This window comes from Protopterus annectens, chromosome 9.part0, assembly GCF_019279795.1.
Source record: "Protopterus annectens isolate FY-2018-M chromosome 9.part0, PAN1.0, whole genome shotgun sequence".
NCBI classification, from domain to species: domain Eukaryota; kingdom Metazoa; phylum Chordata; order Ceratodontiformes; family Protopteridae; genus Protopterus; species Protopterus annectens.
In genome coordinates, this window is record NC_056743.1 from 1,629,993,692 (window position 1) to 1,630,014,472 (window position 20,781).

Genomic DNA, 20,781 nt, shown 5'->3' on the forward strand with positions numbered 1-20,781 from the left:
AGTCCCTCATGAAATCATCCAAGGCTAACTTCAAAAGGAAAATAGCCAAGGATTCTAAAGATAACCACAAAGCCTTCTTTGGCTATGTCAAGAAACTAAGTGGTAACTCACAGATTTGTGCTGTGCCGGTGCAATATAGCACAAAATATACTGAACCTACTGATATCTCCAACATCCTTGCAGATACATTCAGTGCAAACCTAACCCCCATATCACTCCCTAAAAGGCCCACAACAATACCCAAAAAGTACAGTATCCCAGACATCACAGACACACAGGTGGAAATAGTCCTCTCAAAAGGCAAAACAGTGAGAAATGAAGGCAGATGGTGTCCCAGGCTGCATCTTGCAAAAACTACAAGATGAACTAGTCCCCCACTTAATTAAGCTTTTCAACCTCAGCCTCCCCACAGGCTACATGCCCATACAATGGCGCATAGCAATGGTTATTCCACTCCACAAAGGTGGAGACACAGTTGACCATGGTAACTACCACCCCATAAGCCTGACTAGCCTGGTCTGCAATACTATGGAGCGCATCATCATAGAACTCATTAACAAAGACATTGATAACCTCCAAACACTTGATCCATCCCAGGTCAGCTTGGTTGAGGGCAGATCATACCTACTGAACCTGTTTGATGTCTTACAGACAGTCACCAAGGTGATAGATGAGGGGAGAGGTGGTTCACACATCCTACCTGGACCTCACCAAGGCTTTTGACACCATTCTCCACTCGGGAATTATTGATAAACTCACCAGCCTGTACATAAACCCATACATCACAGGATGGGTTGCCAACTGGCTTACAGACAGAACCTACATGGTAAGACTAGCAGCCTCCAGGTCCAACTCTTAACCAGTCACAAGTGGTGTCCCACAGGGCTCAGTCCTGGGACCCCTACTGTTCGGCATATACTTTTCAGAGGTACAGGCAAACACAGATGGACTATGGCAGACCATGTTTGGCAATGACTGCAAACTGGGAGCCATAATTGACAGTCCAGCTGACACAGACATCCTTCAAAAGGGCCTCACGGAGACCTACACAGGGTGTCAAAGTCATGGCCTCAAGCTAAATGCCACAAAATGCATAGTCATTCCATTTGGGAAAAATAAAACACCCACAAATTACCACATAGGTGGCAGTCACCTTAATACAGACGAAGTAATAAGAGATCTGGGGACTAAGGTAGATAGTATTCTCTCCTTTGACAATCATATCTCCAAAGTAGTTAGGACATCCTTCTGTGTAGGCCATCTAATTACTAAAGGGTACGCATCTAGACATACTGAGGTTATAGTGCCCCTTTACTCATCACTCATCAGGCCCATCATAGAGTATAATACCCCATTTGGGATGTACCTCAAAAGGCACTTCCAACAGCTGGAAGGACCACAAACGTACCTCGCCAAGAGGATTACTGGCCTTAAACATATGTCCTATGCAGCCAGACTGAATAAACTCCTGCTGTACTCAGTGGCATCTCGTTTACTCAGGCATGATCTCTGCTGGCCTACAAAGCCGTGTCCAACTCAGAGTTAATGGATATGCTCCACCTATGGAAATCCATGTCCCAGTGAGCCATACGCTGTAGTGAGCTACACCTTGCCACAACAATAACTAGAACATGCTGAAGGGACAGATTCCTGTCACAGAAACTCCCCATGCTTTGGAACAACATCCCAAATTACATTATACAGAGCCCCTCACTAACACTCTTTAAGAGAAACCTTGAAGAGTGGATGGGGAACAGTAGATACACCCTAGGGATTCCACCATTGGCTCTGCTCCACAGAGGGACAGTTTATTAATCAATGGGGTGGCAAAAGCTGACACATTGTGGCTAGGCTTATGAATGCCCTCAGGCAGTTAGCCTAGTACCTACCTATGAACCTATACATACAGTAGCAGCACATGCTGATAGCTTAATTTACTGTTCAGGTGTTGACTAACCTTGTGCCAATAGCAGTTGTGTGTGCAATAGTTGAGGGCTGCCTATGTTGGATGCACAGAGTAGGTTGCCTATACATGACAATTTACAGGTAGTTTTGTGTGTGTGCCATCCATTTTTACTGTGTGTGCAGGTGGAGAAAGGTGTCAGTCCCTAGGTGCCTACACTGTCAGTGTGTGTGCTATATGTTCCCTCCTTGCCAAGGCATGGGCATACTGGGCACGCTTCCATCTGCCTACAGGGGCTGGCTCAAGGTGTTTGTGATCTGAGTCTCTCTGTGCCTGTGGGGGCCTTGGCAATGGTGGTGGGCTGCGAAGGCCTTCACCATTCTGTCCCTGCTGCAGCTGTTTCCACAGGATCATATTGTGTAGCATGACACGTACTATGAAGATATGGGCACACGTGCCTGGAGAGTACTGCAAGGCTCCACCAGATATGTCCAAGCAACGGAACTGTGATTTGAGCATCCCAAACACATGCTCTATGATGATTCTAGTTTGTGCATGTGCCTCATTATGGGTGTGTGTGCATTTCTGATGGGTGTCATCATACATGGTTCCAGTATATAGCCAGCATCCCCCACCAGATGGCCACATGGGATATCCCCCCTGGCAAATGCCTGATACAGCTGTGAGGCATGCCAGATGTGGGAGTCATGATAGCTTCCAGGGCTGCCAGCACACATCCATGATAATGCCCTGGGCATTACACATGACCTGGCAGTTGATGGAGGGGTATCCCTTGCGGTATATGTAGCACCTACCCTGCTCACCAGGTGGTGACTTGATGTGTATGCGTGTGCAGTCTATTGCACCTAGTACCTCCGGGTATTCTGCCACATGGTGGAAGAGACGCATATTGCTGGCCAACTCCTCCTGCATTTGCTGGAAGTATATGTTCTCATTGGCATGTGGTAACATGGCTTCCAGGAACTGATGGAGTACCCTGGATGCTGATACCTGTGAGATCCCCATGATATCCCCAGTTGGCCTTTGGAAGGTACCTGTGGCTAGTATTATCAAGGTTATACATACCTTGGTATCCACTGGGATGGGTTCCCCTCTGTTTGTTCTAGGTCTGAGGCGTGACCGACACAGCTCCACAAGTTGCTGTAGGATTTCCCTGTCCACCCTGTAATGCTCTAATATCTCCAGATCATGTAGCCCCTGGTAGCTTACCCTGGGACTGAACACTCTTCTCCTCCTCTGGTGCCTGCGGTGGTTGTCAGCATCATCCTCCTCACCATCTTCGGTCTCCATCACATGCTGGTGGATCAAAGCAATGGCAGCCCCTAACATGTACATATTAAATCTTCCCCATTTGTATACACCAATGGTGCAGTGTGTATAGGAAAACACAAGTGTGTGTGAGGTGCTTTCACACTTTATACTATAGTGCTATAGATGTTGCTGATGTCATTGGCTTTGTATGAGCAATTCCAGCTGCAAGGTATCTTACTAATGGGTTTTATATTGATTACTGCAAGTGTGGGGGCTGTAGTGTGGAGTTATGCTTGCCTGCCTTGATTCATCTGTTGCCCTTTAATTCCCTTTTAAACCTAGATCCCCTCCCATTGTCAGGCATGCATCCACCTGCCAGCTTTATTGTCTTCTACTTTCCCTACCCAGTCGTGTGTTGCAAAGTGTGTTAGGTAGCTGATATAATGCAATTCTACTTTGTTCTGCTGTGACACTTTAGTGTTTTCTTTGCAGTACAGCCCCTCCCCTTTCCTGTGGGTAGCTGCTAGCAGCCTTGTTAGCTGTTGTCAGTAGCCCACTGTAGGTTCCTAGATGTTAATTACTCATTTGTACTCCTATTTCCCTGCTGCAGCATTTTCTTATTTCTTTCCTATATATTTCCTGTTTCAGCTCCGGTGCGCGCTGTGCAATCCTATTTACTGGGATTAAGCATGGTTTAATCTCCGTTCACATGCATACTTGCTTACCTTGTGTGCCCTCAGCTGAGTAAAGCTAACACCAGTTATACACACCCCTTTCCTTTAGCTTTGCTTAGCTATGGGCTAACCGGATTGGCATTGCTCCAATGTGCTTACAGCAAAGGTGACACACTCCTCTCTTGATGTTATATTTATCTCATAGTCACACCTCAGTGTTATAACACTACACTGTGAGGTGCATCCTTACACCAGGGGGGAATCTGTGATTCAGTATAACTCCTCTCATTTGCATTAAATTGCCTAGTAATTCCTAGAAACTGCACATAACACTGACACAGCCCCTTAGCAACCCTTGCACCATGAAGTGGTGTAACATGCCTGCCATTGACTATTATGGGGAAATCATGATGTGTGTTACATTGCATTATTTTCTTTTTTTCTATTTTTCTTACGATCCCGTTTGCACGCCACTGCCCTACGCTTACACTCCGTGATAGCTCGAAAAAAAAAGTGTTATTTTTACATTTTGTGCATGTTTTTTTTATTCCAATGGCTATATATTTAGCCATTGGCATATTGGCATATATTAACAATATAATACATGGGTTTGGCCGGCTGACATGGCTCCGAATTTATGTTTGCAGTAATGTAAACCTTTTTTACGGTTTACATTACTGAATGCTTACACTACACCTGCACCACTTCCTGGATCGCTAAATACCCTCATTTGCATGCTACACTGCTGCAAATGGGGTAATTTGCATACAGGAGCCGAGAACTGTGCCGGTGTAGTGTACGCAGGTATTGCACGTGAAAACAGCTCGTACCTGGATCGCTCGGCAGCCATATTTGGTGTTGGAACATTAATGCTACTCCTGCACCTGGCGTAAGCTTCGTGAATCCCAGGGAGTGTTTTTGTATTTTGAAAAATATAATTTCAGTAAATGAGCTGACATACCAATTCAAAACACCACCTGATTTTTTTTTTCTTTTTTTTGGAAAGGTCATTGATAAATATAAAATTTGGCTTCAAAGACTCTTCCGCACTGAGACGAAAGGAAAGGAACTTCGTACCATCACCAGCGCAACCACAACCACCACCAGTGCCATACCTGCCACTACAGAAGCTACATTACAAGTTCATGCTGTAAGTATTACGAAAGTATTATGAAATGTCTGAAACATATAAGACCCTGAGAACTGATAAGATTATCATATGATATAAAAATCCTTAGTTCTGTTATCATAGGTAAACATAGGTGATAATTAATGAAGTGTCTCAGCAGATAACTATAGAAAGAGTTTCCATTTCATGTAGTTATATGTAGTAATTTGGCATAAACAGTAAGCACATTGTCATGGATGAGTGACTAAGAGACAGTGGATACTAACCTTAACTCCATGAAACTTTGCTTCAGACAGACTGAGAATGCAGGGTCACGTCACCCACTCTAACTCTACTGAAGACATACACATACTTACCTAATATTTAAACATGGGCTCAGACATAGACAATTAGATAGGTTACTCAGCATTCCAAAGAAGGAAAGCATTGTACAGAAAGAGAAAGAGAGAGAGAGAGGCAATACCCACTCTATTAGAATGAGAACTAAATCTGCCCCATGGCTTTCAAAAAAAAAACAGGCAAAAAATCCATCTCAAAAATAAATACTGGAATAAATCTCATTTAACTAAAAACCCAGTAGACCAACAAAACTTCAGACAGCTGAGAAATGAAACTAAAAAAGCTATACTGTCTGACAAAAAAAAAATACTACCTACAATTTCTGCAGGCTCACCATAATAAACCACAAAAGTTCTGGGCGAGTATTAATCAATTATCACACCTAGGTCAATCCATCAGACCAAACCCACAAGGCACAGACCAGTAGAATCCCAAGCAGACTGCTAATGCCTTTAATACCTTTTTCACTGAGGCTATTCAAACTTTTGCCAGTCAGTTATCTACTCAGAACTTAACTATATCCAACTCTAACTCTAACCCATCCCCTGCGTTTTTCTTCCAACCAGTCCCAACAACATATATTCTTACCCTTATCCAAAAACTGAAACCGTGCACTCCTTCAGCAGACCAACTACTCGCTGAATATCTACAAAAGTCAGCCAAATCCATCACCTATCCCATTTCCATTCTCATCAATAGAATCATCAGTGAAGGACACATCCCTAAAATCTGGAAAGTATCCCATATTATCCCCCTTCACAAGGATGGGAACTCTACTGAACTCTCCAATTACCGTCCCATAGCCCTACTTTCTCCCTTAGCAAAGATCATGGAAAAATGCATCCACAGATATATGCTAGACCACCTAATCCAAAATAACTTACTTTCAAACTCTCAACATGGTTTCAGTCCTTCCCACAGCACTACTACTGCCCTCCTTTCCTTTACTGAATGTATTAACAAAAACCGTAACCTCAATATGCTTTCCTCTGCACTGTTTATAGATCTGTCTAAGGCATTTGATATGGTAAATCACCAGATACTTATAAATATCCTCAAATCCCTGTCACTAGATCCACTAGCTGTAAAATGGTTCCAGTCCTACTTAGATAGACAACAGGCTGTACTTTGGCATAACATTCTATCTACCCATCTGCCAATTAACATTGGTGTTCCTCAAGGGTCCACATTAGGACCTCTCCTGTTTTCTATATTTATCAACGACCTTCACCTAGCAATCCCCCAAGCTACATGCATACAATATGCAGATGATTCCACGCTTATATGCTCAGCCACATCTATATCTGAACTTCACTCCCTTACCCAAAATGTGTTTAACACAGTTGAACAATGGTTTACACAGCGCTGTCTCCTTCTGAACCCCCAAAAAACTAAACTCCTCCTTTTTACTCCTACTTGTAAGTCCCTCCCAACAGACTTCACAGTAACATCCAGTAAGGGTACTCTCATATCCCCAGATCCAACTTCCAAACTACTAGGTATCACCATAGATAACAACCTTAACTTCGACACCCATATTAACAATACTCTAAAATCTGTTAATAGAAAACTAGTCTCTCTCTACAGGATCAAACCCTTCCTCTCTCCTGCAGCTAGAATAACTATTGCTCACACCCATCTAATTTCTGCTCTCCTCTATGCCTCACCCATATATACTAATCTCTCTAAAAACAACCTTAATAAAATGGAAAACTCCTACAGTAACATAGCCAGATTTGTTACAGGTAACCCTTTCAGAACCCATCACTGTTTTAATCTAAAGCAGCTAGGATGGCTTGAATTACAAAATCAGCTTAAATTCCACCAACTGACCATTGCTCATAAAACCCTTTACCAACCTACCAATACCCATATAATATGTACCCTCATTACCCCCTACAACAATCTAAAGACCTACGATCATCACATAAATGTCTTGTAAATATTTGTAAATCAAACAACAGGGCTGGGGACTCTCTTTTCTCTAATACTGTTGGAAAATCATGGAATCTCTTCCTAACAAACTTTCCTCTCTTCCCTCTATATCACTCTTTAAAACCAAATTGAAACTTTTCCTCAGAACACACTGGTTGTGCCCCTGTACTAAACCTGACTGATCAACTAGCTCTTCTTACTTGGTTCAACCTACCCTCCTCTTCTCAGTAATCAAGTTCATTTTCTTAATAACAGCTTACCTTGTCCTTCTATACTATTACTTACATCTTCAGAATCTCATTAAGGAGACTACTTTTACTAATATATTGTATAATTTCAGCTCCTACTTTTTCTTTATGATTAGTTGTATACTAATATATTGTATAATTCAGCTGCCATATTTTCTTTATGATGTATTGCAACATTTTGTATTGTACTAATTGTATCTGTATATTTTGCACTATGTTATGAACGAATTACCTCTTTTATTATTCTCTGTACTCCACCTGCAATGTTCATTATATACATTAATTTTTGTATATGTGATTTTGTTTGTTCCCTCGGAGCTTATCTCCCTGGGCCTCTACTGAAAATGGACATATATCCAGTTAGACTAGCCCGGTCAACAAATGTAAAATAAATAAATAAGTGCTCCTATTCCTGGCACCAAATGTATATGCATTTACTAAAATCTTTCCTTCCAGACACCATTTGTTTACTGCTAACTAACTAATAGCTAATTTAAAAAAAAAAAAACAAACTAGAGTGGAAAACTGCAAGCAAACAACACACTATCCATAGTACCAGAACATCAGAACTCAAGTCAAAAAACAAAAACTAAAGCAGAAGTTAGAAAGCTGTAAAACAGTAATCTTAACAGAACTAAATACAGCTTGGTTACCAAGAGCAGAAAAGACAGCTGTATGGTATAATAAAACATGGACTTCTTCACAACAGTGTACGCTGCTTTACTGTTGTTGAAGTCTGTCTACTTAACTGTCTCATGGCAACCAGGACATATCTGAACCATTAACAAGAAATAAGACAGCAGCATGTAAAACATTACTTGTGTTTGTGTGTGTGAGTTTCAGAGTATATATGTGTGTCTGTGCTTGTGTGGGTATGTGTGTATATGTGTGTGTGCGTGAATTTGCTGTAAAATGTAGCACCCAATGGGGAAAGTACTTTTATTTCAGTGTGCACTATTTCCAATTAAATATAAAGATAAAAATAAAACAACCTTAGTTCTTCAACAGGAAAGGTCTGTTAAACAAAAGCAATATCTTACAGTTCTTGTGCTCCAAGCCTGAATCCCTAGTTCCTCCCTGAACACAGGCACATCCACCATTAGGTTTGAAGTGTTCCTTTGTTCTTGTACACATCCAAGTAGATCCACTGGTAGCACCCTATTACTTAAAGGTTTCTTCAAGTCAGCTTTCTGACTCCTAACCTCCACAAATGTAGCATCTTGTGGCCACAAACAACTTCCTCTCAATGAAATGCAAATATTTTTGCTTCATTGTGCTTAAGTCCTTCCGATTAACTGCATCTTTACAGGAGTTTCAAATGTGTCACGGCTGCTGCATGCTCTCCGCTGTTGTATGCTTTACAGTATTGTATGTTGTGTACACAGTAACTTTCAAGACTCTCTAACTGCTTGATTTATGCCAAATGGGATAGTGACATATCAAACATTATTTTCATAGAAAAACAGCATTTTTACAGCCTTTGGCATGTACTATGCGACAGTGACTCCCTCCCAGTATAGATCCCCCCACAGTTCTATACTGTCCTACAACTCATCTACGTTGGCATTCATACGGCTTGACCTTTATCTGACCATGCATTTGAAAGGTTGCAGGGTCAAAGCCCACCTCCTTCTTTTTGTGTAACTATTGCAGGGCTACATGATAAATAACAAGTAGCATTATAATGAGGTGAGTACCCATTTAATGACAAGGTACAATCATTTTATGGCAAAGTATCGTGAATCTGACCTACTTAATTTTCTGCTCAGATAGTAGACCAGGTAGTTATCATTATTTTCTTCCTGAGAAAATATAGCACCTACCCCTTATTTTATGTATAAGTGTAGACAATAAAAGACTTATCAGAGTCAGGGACAACTGAGACTGGATCTAAAATGGAGACTGATTAATTGTAACTTGTTTCTATGAGCTCCATTCTCTAAACCATCACTTTTCAATCCCAGACATTTGAGCCACAACAGCATTTCTTCTATCAGCAGTGGATGAACTGTATTGATGGGATTCTGTCCAGTTTGAACAGATTGCCATTTCTCTAACTGTTAAGTTATTCAGTATAACTTCTAATGATTGACATTACTTGATTCATTGAGAATATTAGTATCTTATAAGACCTATTTCATCATAGAAGTGGAGGAATAAATGGATGACTTAAAAATACAAACAAAAAACCCCTTCCTTCTCCTGTGAATCGTTAGCAGACATCGTGGCCATGTCCTTTCCACCATGCAATGATCCTCTTCTGAGTGGCACTTAGTCCAAAAAGCCCACAGAATTTCACTTCAAAGTCACTGAATTTCAACTTTAACACTCAGGTATGATTTATAAACACACCAAATCAGCAAAACATAAATGTATTCCCCTTAATTGGGATAATAACAAATAATTATTGGAGCAGGAAGGCACCAGTGCAATTATCAGTCTGTATTTACAAGCATCCATGAACACAACCCATAAGCAGCACCATACCCTTGTGCACTTAGTCTTTAGTGGCCGGTGTTTTTGTGTCATAACATAAAAAATGATATGCACAGACTTGTTAATCCAAAAAATTATGGTCTGTTGCTACTGTGATGACCAACATTTAGGAATTTCCACAATAAGTTTATGTGATGCTGAAACAATCTAGGAATATTCACAAGTGCCAGGTTGTTCATGTACATGCATGCCATATAAGTGTGCAATGCGCAAGTACCACATCACATATGGAGGACTCTGGATATTGCTAAGTAATAGCTTAAGTGACATCAGTTTTTGCTGTTTATTAGGTCATAGATATGAATATGCACCAAACTGACCAAAAAATGCAAGCCTATAGGTGGGTAGCCTGTGACATGGATATAGCTGGCTCCACCCTTAAGTCCAGCTAAAAGCAATGTGAATCATGTTATTAAAGGTTACTTTTCCAGTCTTACTCTGCTCTACTTATATTATAGGTAAGGATAACAAATTAATTGATATCATAGAATGTACAAGGTAAATGGGCCATGTGGCCATTTATGCCTTGGCAGTACCCACCTTTAGACCTTACCTCCTTTTTGAAAGTGTTATAGAGCAGTCATACCCGGTGTGAATTTATGACTACCCAAGCAGTTGTCTAATTCCTTTATAAAGGAAGTTAGTGTGTCACATTGCTTGATATGAAGAGGAAGTTTGTTTCAGGAAAGGGGTAGTCACATGACAAATCTGTTGTGCCACAATGATTTATTTGCTGAAACAGGTTCAGTTTTCTGGTTCTACACTGACATTGTTTGATTTGTGCAGAAATATCAGGTCTTGGGCAGTCAGATCCCTAATGGCCTGAATGTCAAGGCACAGATCACCCCTAATGAGTCATTAAACACCAATGACAGGGACAAGGCCTCCAGATTATCTTGATAGGTCAAGTTCTTTAGTACCATGATCGTTTTTGTCAGGTACCTTTCAAGGGTGCTAAGGATGGAGCTGCCAGGTAAGAGGAAAAGATGAAGGCCTAAGATAAGGTTTATGGATGTGGTGAGAGAGGACATGCAGGCGGTTGGTGTGACTGAGCAATATGCAGAGTGCAGGAAGAAATGGAAACAGATGATCTGCTGTGGTGACCCTAACGGGAACAGCCGAAAGAGAAGAAGAAGGCCTTTCAAGACTCTTTAACTGCTTCATATATGACAAAGGGAACATTAAATTCTAGGAGTTGCCTGATTAGTGTGGAATACAGGGGGGTCAGAATTTGTTTGAAACTAGGGGGAAATACCCTTAGTCATCATCTATGCAAAACAGAAGGACTTCCTGACCACTGTTGCAACATGATGGTCAAAGTAGAGAGCATTATCTACCCACATTCCATGCTCACTCACAATATCTTCATTTTAGTAAGAAGTATTTTCTATACTATAATACGGGTAGAGGTTTGTTTGTCAAATGCAAAAAATATTGCATTTTTTAACATTTAGTTTTAGCCCATTATCAATGCAACAGCTACTGATGTGTCAGTTTGCTTTGTAGCATCTGTATATATAATATGACATTTTCATAATTAAATCTCAAAAGAAGGGAAGACATATGTTTTCAAAAACAGGCCTCAGTGGCTTTACTGTCATATTCTGACATTTTACTTTGTACTCAGTTTCCATTGTGGATGATGTGGTAAATTTCAGCTTTGCATGCTGAGTAACTAATGACCTAGAGAATTCCTGCATAAAGGATTTTTGTCATGGGACTAATGACCCCTCCCCCCACTTTCGACTTGTATACAGTAAACCACATGATGTACAAATGCATGTTGCAAGCTTGATTCACCATTTACATTTTTTTTAGATGAGGATCATTACACATTATTTTGAGAAATTTGTTGTAAAATGGTTACAAAGAAGGAGTCATTTATTATGAGATGCTATCAGTAGTGTAGCTGTTTGGCTGCTCTGTCTTTATCATTTGGTTCACAAAGAACTGACAATGGAATTTTTAGTTTGATACCTTTAATATATATATATATATATATATATATATATATATATATATATATATATATATATATATATATATATATATATATATATATTTAAATCATTTTATTAGAGTGCTCTTACGAAGTGTGAAACAAAAAATACTATTTTATAGGAAAACATGATATTTTCTGACTTTTACTATATCTGGAGCATTATTAATTGTTTCCCCATTCTTCATTGCTGGTTCCTGCTAAATTCTTAACGGAGCCAAAGAGCCAAACCACACCCTTGGCTAGCTTTGGCTAGGATCTTCTTCAAAAAATAAAAGCTTGTCCACATCTAAGGTTCTATTAATAATATTATTCAACCCAGCACATCTAAACATACAGTTGTGTGGTCATGATTATGTGAAATTATTTATTGAAGTACACATGTAACTGAGCTTCATGCCATGGCAGCACATGAAAACTAAATAAAGTATTATACACAGTTAGACGTTGCCCGTTCGATTCTCAGAGCGTCTTCGGTATGGCGACATGCGTGAGTGGGCTTTCCTTTGTTGAAGGTTGTGCGTTAGGCCCGGCAAGCCAGCACGTAAAAATCTACTGCCAATCATTAGCGGATCGGAGTTCCGCTGTGGCGACCCTTAACTGGGAAAAGCCAAAAGGCACAAATTATTCTGTGTTTAGAGTCACTGTAAATTTAGCTTCTGCCATTAAACTACATGGCTATTAGGTCATCTCCTGGCAGCAATTTTCTCCTTTTTGTGTGCTTCACCGAGTTTAATCTTCTGCAGCTTCAACAAGACAAAACACACTGGATGAAGCTTCAACTCGTCAAAACTCACATTTTTTTTTCTGTGGAGTACAAGCTACCACAGGTGGGCTTCATCTTCCACACACATTTACTTAGTAAAACTCTGCAATCTCACAACCAGGAAATGTACCAGCTGTATAACCTATCTTCCTCTTTCTTCTTATATGATAACTAAACTCCTGTGGTTTTTGCTACTGATGACTGATGATGTTTTCTCCATAATTATTATTTTTTGTCACTTGTTGATACTGGTACAATAATGCTGATTAATATATCTCTGTTTATACCTTTCTGATTGAATTCATCTGGCAACCAGCACAATTACTGCTTTTATGTATATATTATGTATATATTACTGTAATCACTATGTGTAACACTCTATCTACTTTTGTACCAATTAATGTTTAATATTTATTGTATCGATGCTCTTGTCGGAGCTTTTCTCCCTGGGCCGCCACTGAAAATGGACTCTTTTAGGCCCGGTGGATTTTCCCGGTAAACAAATGCAATAAATAAAAAAAAATAGAGGAAAGACCAAACAAATGGAAATACTGTCAGCATACAGATAGAAACTAATCTAGCAGTAATGTCCTATTGTGAACAGCAATTATGGTTTTTAACTTGAAGGAGCTTAACAAACTCATTCACTGTATATATACATATATATACATATATATATATATATATATCTATCTATATATATATATATATATATATATATATATATATATATATATGTGTGTGTGTGGGTGTGTGTGTATATAAAACTATAAAAGGAAAATGTCAGCTTTCATTGAGTCTTGGGACAAGGCTTCCAATATAAAGAAAGCTTCCTGATTAGGCATTGTTTGAATCACAGAAATATGAATGGAAAATGTTTTCTCATTTATGACTTGAGCCCAAGACCTCCATCATTCCGGAATAGCATCACTCTTAATGAACTAACAAGGTCCTCTTACAAGTGATGTATTGAGTCTTCATTTAAAAAGCCCCTTTTCTTTCAGCTAGGAATGCCCTAGAGCCATAGCTTGTCCATCTAGTGCTTGGTGTCATTCAGTTAGTGCCATAGGTTATCCACCTAGTGCTTGGTGCCATTCAGTTAGAGCCATAGCTTGTCCATCTAGTGCTTGGTATTATTCAGTTAGAGCCATTACGTCTCCATCTAGTGCTTGGCGTCATTCAGTTAGAGCCATAGCTTATCCATCTAGTACTTGGTGTCATTCAGTTAGAGCCATAGAGTGTCCATCTAGTGCTTGGTGTAATTCAGTTAGACCCATTACTTGTCCATCTAGTGCTTAGTGTCATTCCCCATTCTGGGAACCTTCAACTTCTAATTAAAAAATTAAAAAAGTCTGTTTTCTCCCATTTCTGATCTGACACTCCTATAATAGGTCCATTCTCCTGGTCTATACTCCTCAACTCTTAATTGAGGATCCTCCAAAATAAATAAATAAATAGATAAATACATGAATACATAAATAAATAAATGAGTGTTTGTCTACAGAGGCACACTGTCTGTTTTCCCTGGTCTTCACTCCTCAGTTCCACAAAAAACAGGTTTTCAGATAAAAAAAAGAGAAAGAGAGAGGGAGAGAGAGAGAGAGAAGATATAAAAGGTTTTCTACTTTAATCTAAGCAAATTACTTACTACAAATACAAATTTACATTGTAGCAAGCAGTTTATTGCAGTTACCGCACCACTGACTATGTTTCAGCCCTGACACCAATTCAGCAATTACAGTATCAGCATTCATTTCTGAATGCAGGTACTGTAATAAAGCTCCAATGGCAACTAATGATCATGTCTCCTAACAAATTGCTCCTGGGGCAGCTGTTCCCATCTGCCAACCCTAGCTACACTTCTGCATTCATTATGTAAAGTAGTCTTTCAAGAAAAAGTTGAATACCTGTTATCGTTTAATTAATAATTTTCTATGAAAAGTTCTTTCTATTATGGAAAGCTACATAGCAGCATAAGGAAGCATGAATGCACACGCACACACACACACACACACACACACACACACACACACACACACACACACACACACACACACAAAACACACTTCTCTTTGATGCCAAAATCATGTCTGTTGTATGAGCTGCAACCCTACAAGAATGCAGATTTGGGTCTTCTCAGTGACTCAATATAACCATTACAACTTAGTTATCAAAAATATAGCAATTTCTTATTTTAGTGCAGTGGTACATTAATTGATGGAGAAGTACAGAGAAGGTCAGAAGGCGTTGCATTATGTCTTTGTGGACTTAGAGAAAGCATATGACAGGGTGCCTAGAGAGGAGCTGTGGTATTGTATGAGGAAGTCAGGAGTGGCAGAGGAGTATGTAAGAGTGGTACAGGATATGTACGAGGGTAGTATGACAGCGGTGAGATCTGCGGTGGAAGTGATGGATGCATTTAAGGTGGAGGTGGGATTACATCAAGGATCAGCTCTGAGCCCTTTCTTATTTGCAATGGTGATGGACAGGTTGACAGACGAGATCAGACAGGAGTCCCCATGGACTATAATGTTTGCACATGACATTGTGATATGTAGTGAGAGTAGGGAACAGGTTGAGGAGACCCTGCAGAGGTGGAGATATGCTCTAGAGAGGAGAGGAATGAAGGTCAGCAGGACTAAGACAGAATATATGTGTGTGAATGAGAGGGAGGATAGAGGAATTGTGAGGATGCAGGGAGTAGAGCTGGTGAAGGTGGATGAGTTTAAATACTTGGGATCAACAGTTCAGAGTAATGGCAAGTGTAAAAGACAGGTGAAGAAGAGAGTACAGGCAGGGTGGAGTGGGTGGAGAAGAGTGTCAGGAGTGATTTGTGACAGACAAGTACCAGTAAGAGTGAAAGGGAAGGTCTACAAGAGGGTAATGAGACCAGCTCTGTTATATGGGTTTGAGACAGTGGCATTGACAAAAGGCAGGAGTCAGAGCTAGATGTGGCAGAGTTAAAGATGTTAAGATTTGCACTGGGTGTGACGAGGGTAGACAGGATTAGGAATAAGTATATTACAGGGTTAGCCCAGGTTGGATGGTTTGGAGACAAAGCCAGAGAGGTGAGATTGCATTGGTTTGGACATGTGATGAGGAGGGTTTCTGGGTATATTGGGAAAAGGATGCTAAGGATGAAGCTGCCAGATAAGTGGAAAAAAGGAAGGCCTAAGATAAGGTTTATGGATGTGGTGAGAGAGGTCATGCAGGTGGTTGGTGTGACAGAGCAAGATGCAGAGGACAGGAAGAAATGGAAACAGATGATCCGCTGTGGTGACCCCAAATGGGAACAGCCAAAAGAAGAAGATGGTAGATTAATGTTCCAGCGGACAACCAAGGAAAATGGCAAGAATCTTGAAACTAGTAAAAGATTAATAGGGCTGTTAAAAACACAATTGCATTACCACAACAACTGACTCAGATTAGCTTAAGCTTGTGCAGAACATCTGTAGTTGCTAAAGGTTCCTTGGTATCAGAAACCTACTGGGCAAATGCAGGTTTCTGGAGGGTGGGTTTCAGTGCCTGTCATGCATTCAGACCAGAAAGAAATTGCAGGAAAGATCAATATTTGTTAGATTTCCACCTATTTCTAAATATATACCCTGCAGCCTATAAACAGAATTTACTGAGCTTCAAATTACCTTAACCAATACAATTATCAGTCCATAACCTGCTACAGGTCACCTTCAATGGAGGACTATAGTTTCTGCATTTGCTTGTTTTTCAACAAAGGTTTATTAAATTACTACACAATATAAACACAAACTCAAAAGGCAATATGAAAGTAAACTAACAAAAGCAAACAGCAAAACATTAATTCTTTGCAATAAAATTCAGTTTATCACTGGTAATCTTATTAGCAGGATCCACCATAGTGAAGTAAGAGATGCGTCGTTCAAACATACATTCAGTAACAAACACATTTTTGTTGGAAGGGAGTTCCATGACCAATGCAGGAGAAATGTGTTCCATAAAGTTTCAAAGAGTGATATCACTCCAAATAGTGCAAGTCCTTTGGAAATTTTCATTTTACAGCAATATAAGAATGCATCACTGCAGAAAACTGTAGTGTGCCTGTTTGAAAGTACTATATTACACCTACTTCAAAATGTGCCCCCATTTTTTGAGGTTCAGGTGTAAAAAAATACTGTGGGGGAACATAGGAGTACTGAACATAAACATTGCCTCAGTATAGCAATCACCTGTTTAGTAAGCATTTCAAAATTTGTGCAGCACCCCCATGATTGCAATAGAGCAACCTGTATAACCCTGCTTTTGGATAAACATCATACCAAAACATCAAGCACATTTTGCAAGCGTAGCTATTCTCCTTCAACTTTTTTTTAATTAACTTATGAGGGTGGATTCTCTTTCAGCTCTTTTAATTAACTTATGAGGGTGGATAGTTCTTCCCCTAGTGGATTATTAAGAACATAACTGTATGTTGACATAATTTTGCCTTAGAGGCATAAGCTGTAGGTGCCTCAATGACCGTATATCTGTCCACCAATTTGAAGTGCTGCCTCAGGTAACCTTTGAGGGATTTACTACCACAAATGTCCCTGAATGGAAAGAAAGGGGAACTCTTGCTCGCCTGAAGCTAGACATTATAAATGCATATATCATGTAATTCCAGAAAGCTGTGTTATGAAGTATCAATTTGACCTGAATATATTGTAATGAAGCAGAGACTTTCACTTCACCCACAATTTGTGCCATATGCTTTACCCACTGTATCCCTGTCTCAGCCCATAATTGTTCTTCCATGAGGCTGAAATCTACCAAGTCATAGCAATTTCAACCTGGGATGGCTGACCCCATAAATAAGTGCGTGGAACCATTTTCTATAACTTCTATAATGTATCAAAAGCTGCTCTAGGTAGATTCAAGAATACTAAGTGCTTAGGCAACTTCTTAGGATAACAAGGGATGCCCCATGATTTTGTGGCTTTTGGAATTTTGACATTCAGCTATGTGTAAATTGGAGCTGGGCTGATACTGCTAATTTTAATTTATTTTTTTTAATTTATCTTTTGTTGACTGGGATATTTCCCATTAAGCTAGTAGCCTCTTTTCAGAGGAGACCCAAGGGGCTATTTATACTACTAAGGAAGATTTAAACAGGGAATAAGGGAATTTCCTCTAGTCTTGGTAGTCAGAGAAGAGTTTGTGTGCTACACATCCTGACTTCCTGTTTCCTGCCCAGGGGAGGAGGCAGCGAGGAGAAAACAGGGCTGATTCTGCTTTTGCCAAAACTGGAAAGTTGCTAAAAATGTGGTTGAAATGGTAGAATCACTACCAGAAGTTTTTTCTGAAGATGTGGGTGCAGAAAAAAACAGTGACATTGAAGAAAAAGGAGACTGTAGCTGAAACAGTGATGAATTCAGGTGAAAACTTTGTTTGAAGGAGAGACAGTTACCTCTGAAAAATGCATAATTACAACCCTCCAGTTGGGGGGGGGGGTGTAGGATGATTATTTGAAAGAAATGATAATCCAAAGTGAGCCAGAAAATGGACCAGCAATTTCAGGGAGCAACATCATGGAAAAAATAGAAGAAGAAAAGAGAGAAGAAGAGACTGTGCCAGAAAAAATGTTCCAGAGACAAAAACTTATGCACAAACTGTTGATGAAGGAACAAAGAAGAAAGAAAAAAAAATAAAAGAAACAAAAAAGAAGTATACCATACATGTCATCAGTAAAAAAGAAGAAAGTTTGGACAGGTATGAGGTTTAGGACTCTGTCATAGCACCTCTGGGTGTCAAAGCCAATGAGGTTAGAACATTTATTTTAATTAATAAATAGACTTTGTGTGACTTGATATTTGAGACTGGGGAGGCCATGGAAAATATTTTGGGTGCATATGAACAAAATAAAAATATTTATCCATGGTCAGAATATGTGATGCAAGCTTTTTACAGTCAAACAAACAAACAAACAAACAAACAAACAAACAAACAAACAAACAAACAAAAAGAATAATGATCCAGTTTAGAACTAAAGTTGATGGAAAAGAACTGAAAGAACATTTGTTAACTATATGTAAAGAAGTAATGGACACTACAAAAATATATGATGAAAGAGGTCTATGGACTGGGGGGTTGGAATGTGCAATAATACCAAAAATAGAAAATGGCAATGTTATGCATGTACCTAGGATTATTAATGTGCCTGGCAATAGGGGTTTTGTGAAATACAGGGGTCAGCCAAAGACTTGTTATTTTTGTGGGAAAAAAAATAATCATTTAATCAATGAATGTGATAAAAATATGTTATTTATGTGATAAAACAGGACATAATGCAAAAATAAATGTGATTTAAATTGCAAAAAATCTGGCAATACTGGTCATTCATGGCTAGAATGTGAAATGTGTGCAAGAAAATGAAAATGAAGTTATACAGGAGAAAGAGGTAGAAGAATGTCTTATACAAGAAAATGGACGAAAGACGTGACTGATAAAGAGGTTGTAAATGAAGTTGAAGAAGGTAAAAAGGAAACAGAAACAGACGAGACAAGTGAGGAAGAAGCTGACTTGCATACAGTAAGAAATAAAAATAATTTGACAGGGAAAAGAGTTAAAGAAAAGGAAAGAAATTTCAAAAATATAATGCTTAGAGGAAATAAGAAATGGATAACATTTTTATTATACTAACTGCTCTTAAAAGCTGAAAATATTAGCTTTAAATGTAAACAGTATGAAAAATCTTAAGAGGAGAATAGGTATATTACAGTGATGTGCTCAAGTAGATGCACATAGTATAGTTTTAGAAGATATCAGATTATTAAAATAGGAAGAAAACACAAACTGAAAAAGTCTGGAATGGTGTGGTAGTTTTGAACATGGGGAAAGAAATGTGCTCAGGCATATCTATATTATATCTAGAAAACATTAAAATATTAGATGTAACAATGGTGGAACTAGGACAAACTACAGTAATAGACTTGAGATGGAAAAACATGTATAGAATTATAGCTTTATATGCATATGTAACAAAAAAGAGAAAGAAATGATGTTTAAAATATTCTTGAATATGTTTGTGTAAATATGGACATTATAGTGGTGGGTAATTTTAATTGTAGTTTAAGAAAAAATAACAGTAATTGTTATGTTAAAATGTTAAAGAAATTATGAGAAGTGGAAAGTTACGTATATGGGAGAATAACCACTGGACCTACAAAAGTAATGACATTAGTACAGAAATTGATTTTTTAAATATCTGATAGTTTAAAATTAAAGAAAAAGGAATTAAGTATGCTGGATTTTAAGATTATGTGGCTATATGGGTTAAAGTACAGGAAAATGAAGAATATTTAAGAATAGGAAAAGGAATAAAGAGAATTAATGACAAGGATTTAGATTTAGAAGAGACAAAAGAACTTACGGAATTATGGAAAAATCATATAAATACGAGAGAGTTTTATGAGAACTGGACAGTTTAGTGGCTTAATTTTAAAGAGAAATATAAAATGTGCTTTTAGAATGTGTAAGGAAGAAAAGGAGGAAGAAAAAGAGAGATACAAGATATTAAGTCAAGAAACGTTCAGAGACTTATTAGAGAAGAAAAATTCCTTGTATGAAAAAGAAAGAGAAATATATAAAATGAATCAAATTAAAATTAAAAACTTGTTATATAAACAAAAATATTATTTACAAGGAAAGAAAAAGCGGTAGGACCATATTTGAGTAAAATAGTAAAAGAAGGAAAAATAAGAGAATTAAAGAATAAGGAAGGTAAGCAAATAAGACAGCAAGAAGGAATATATGACATAATTAACAAATACGTATTGAAATTTTTTGCTAAAAGAGAAGAAAACGTAGAATAAATCTGTAAATGTGAAAACTTAAATAAAGAAGATAATGAGTATTTAGAAAATAAAAGAACTATGAAAGAATTGAATTAAATTCTAAACGTTATTAACATGAATTCTGCAACAGAGTTGGATGGAATTGAATACGGTATATATAAAGAACTGTAGGTGTGGTAAAAAATATTTTTTATAGAAGCTATGAATGAATG

General features: G+C 38.6%; 1 long non-coding RNA gene across 1 annotated transcript in view; it reads left to right on the forward strand.

Moving 5' to 3' along the window:
• Positions 1 to 4,962, forward strand: part of LOC122810978 — a 306,947-nt gene extending 301,985 nt beyond the window's left edge. The window contains exon 3 of the long non-coding RNA XR_006366171.1: positions 4,856 to 4,962. This is a non-coding gene — a long non-coding RNA (uncharacterized LOC122810978). The remainder of the gene's footprint in view (positions 1 to 4,855) is intronic.
• Positions 4,963 to 20,781: the final 15,819 nt, after the last annotated feature.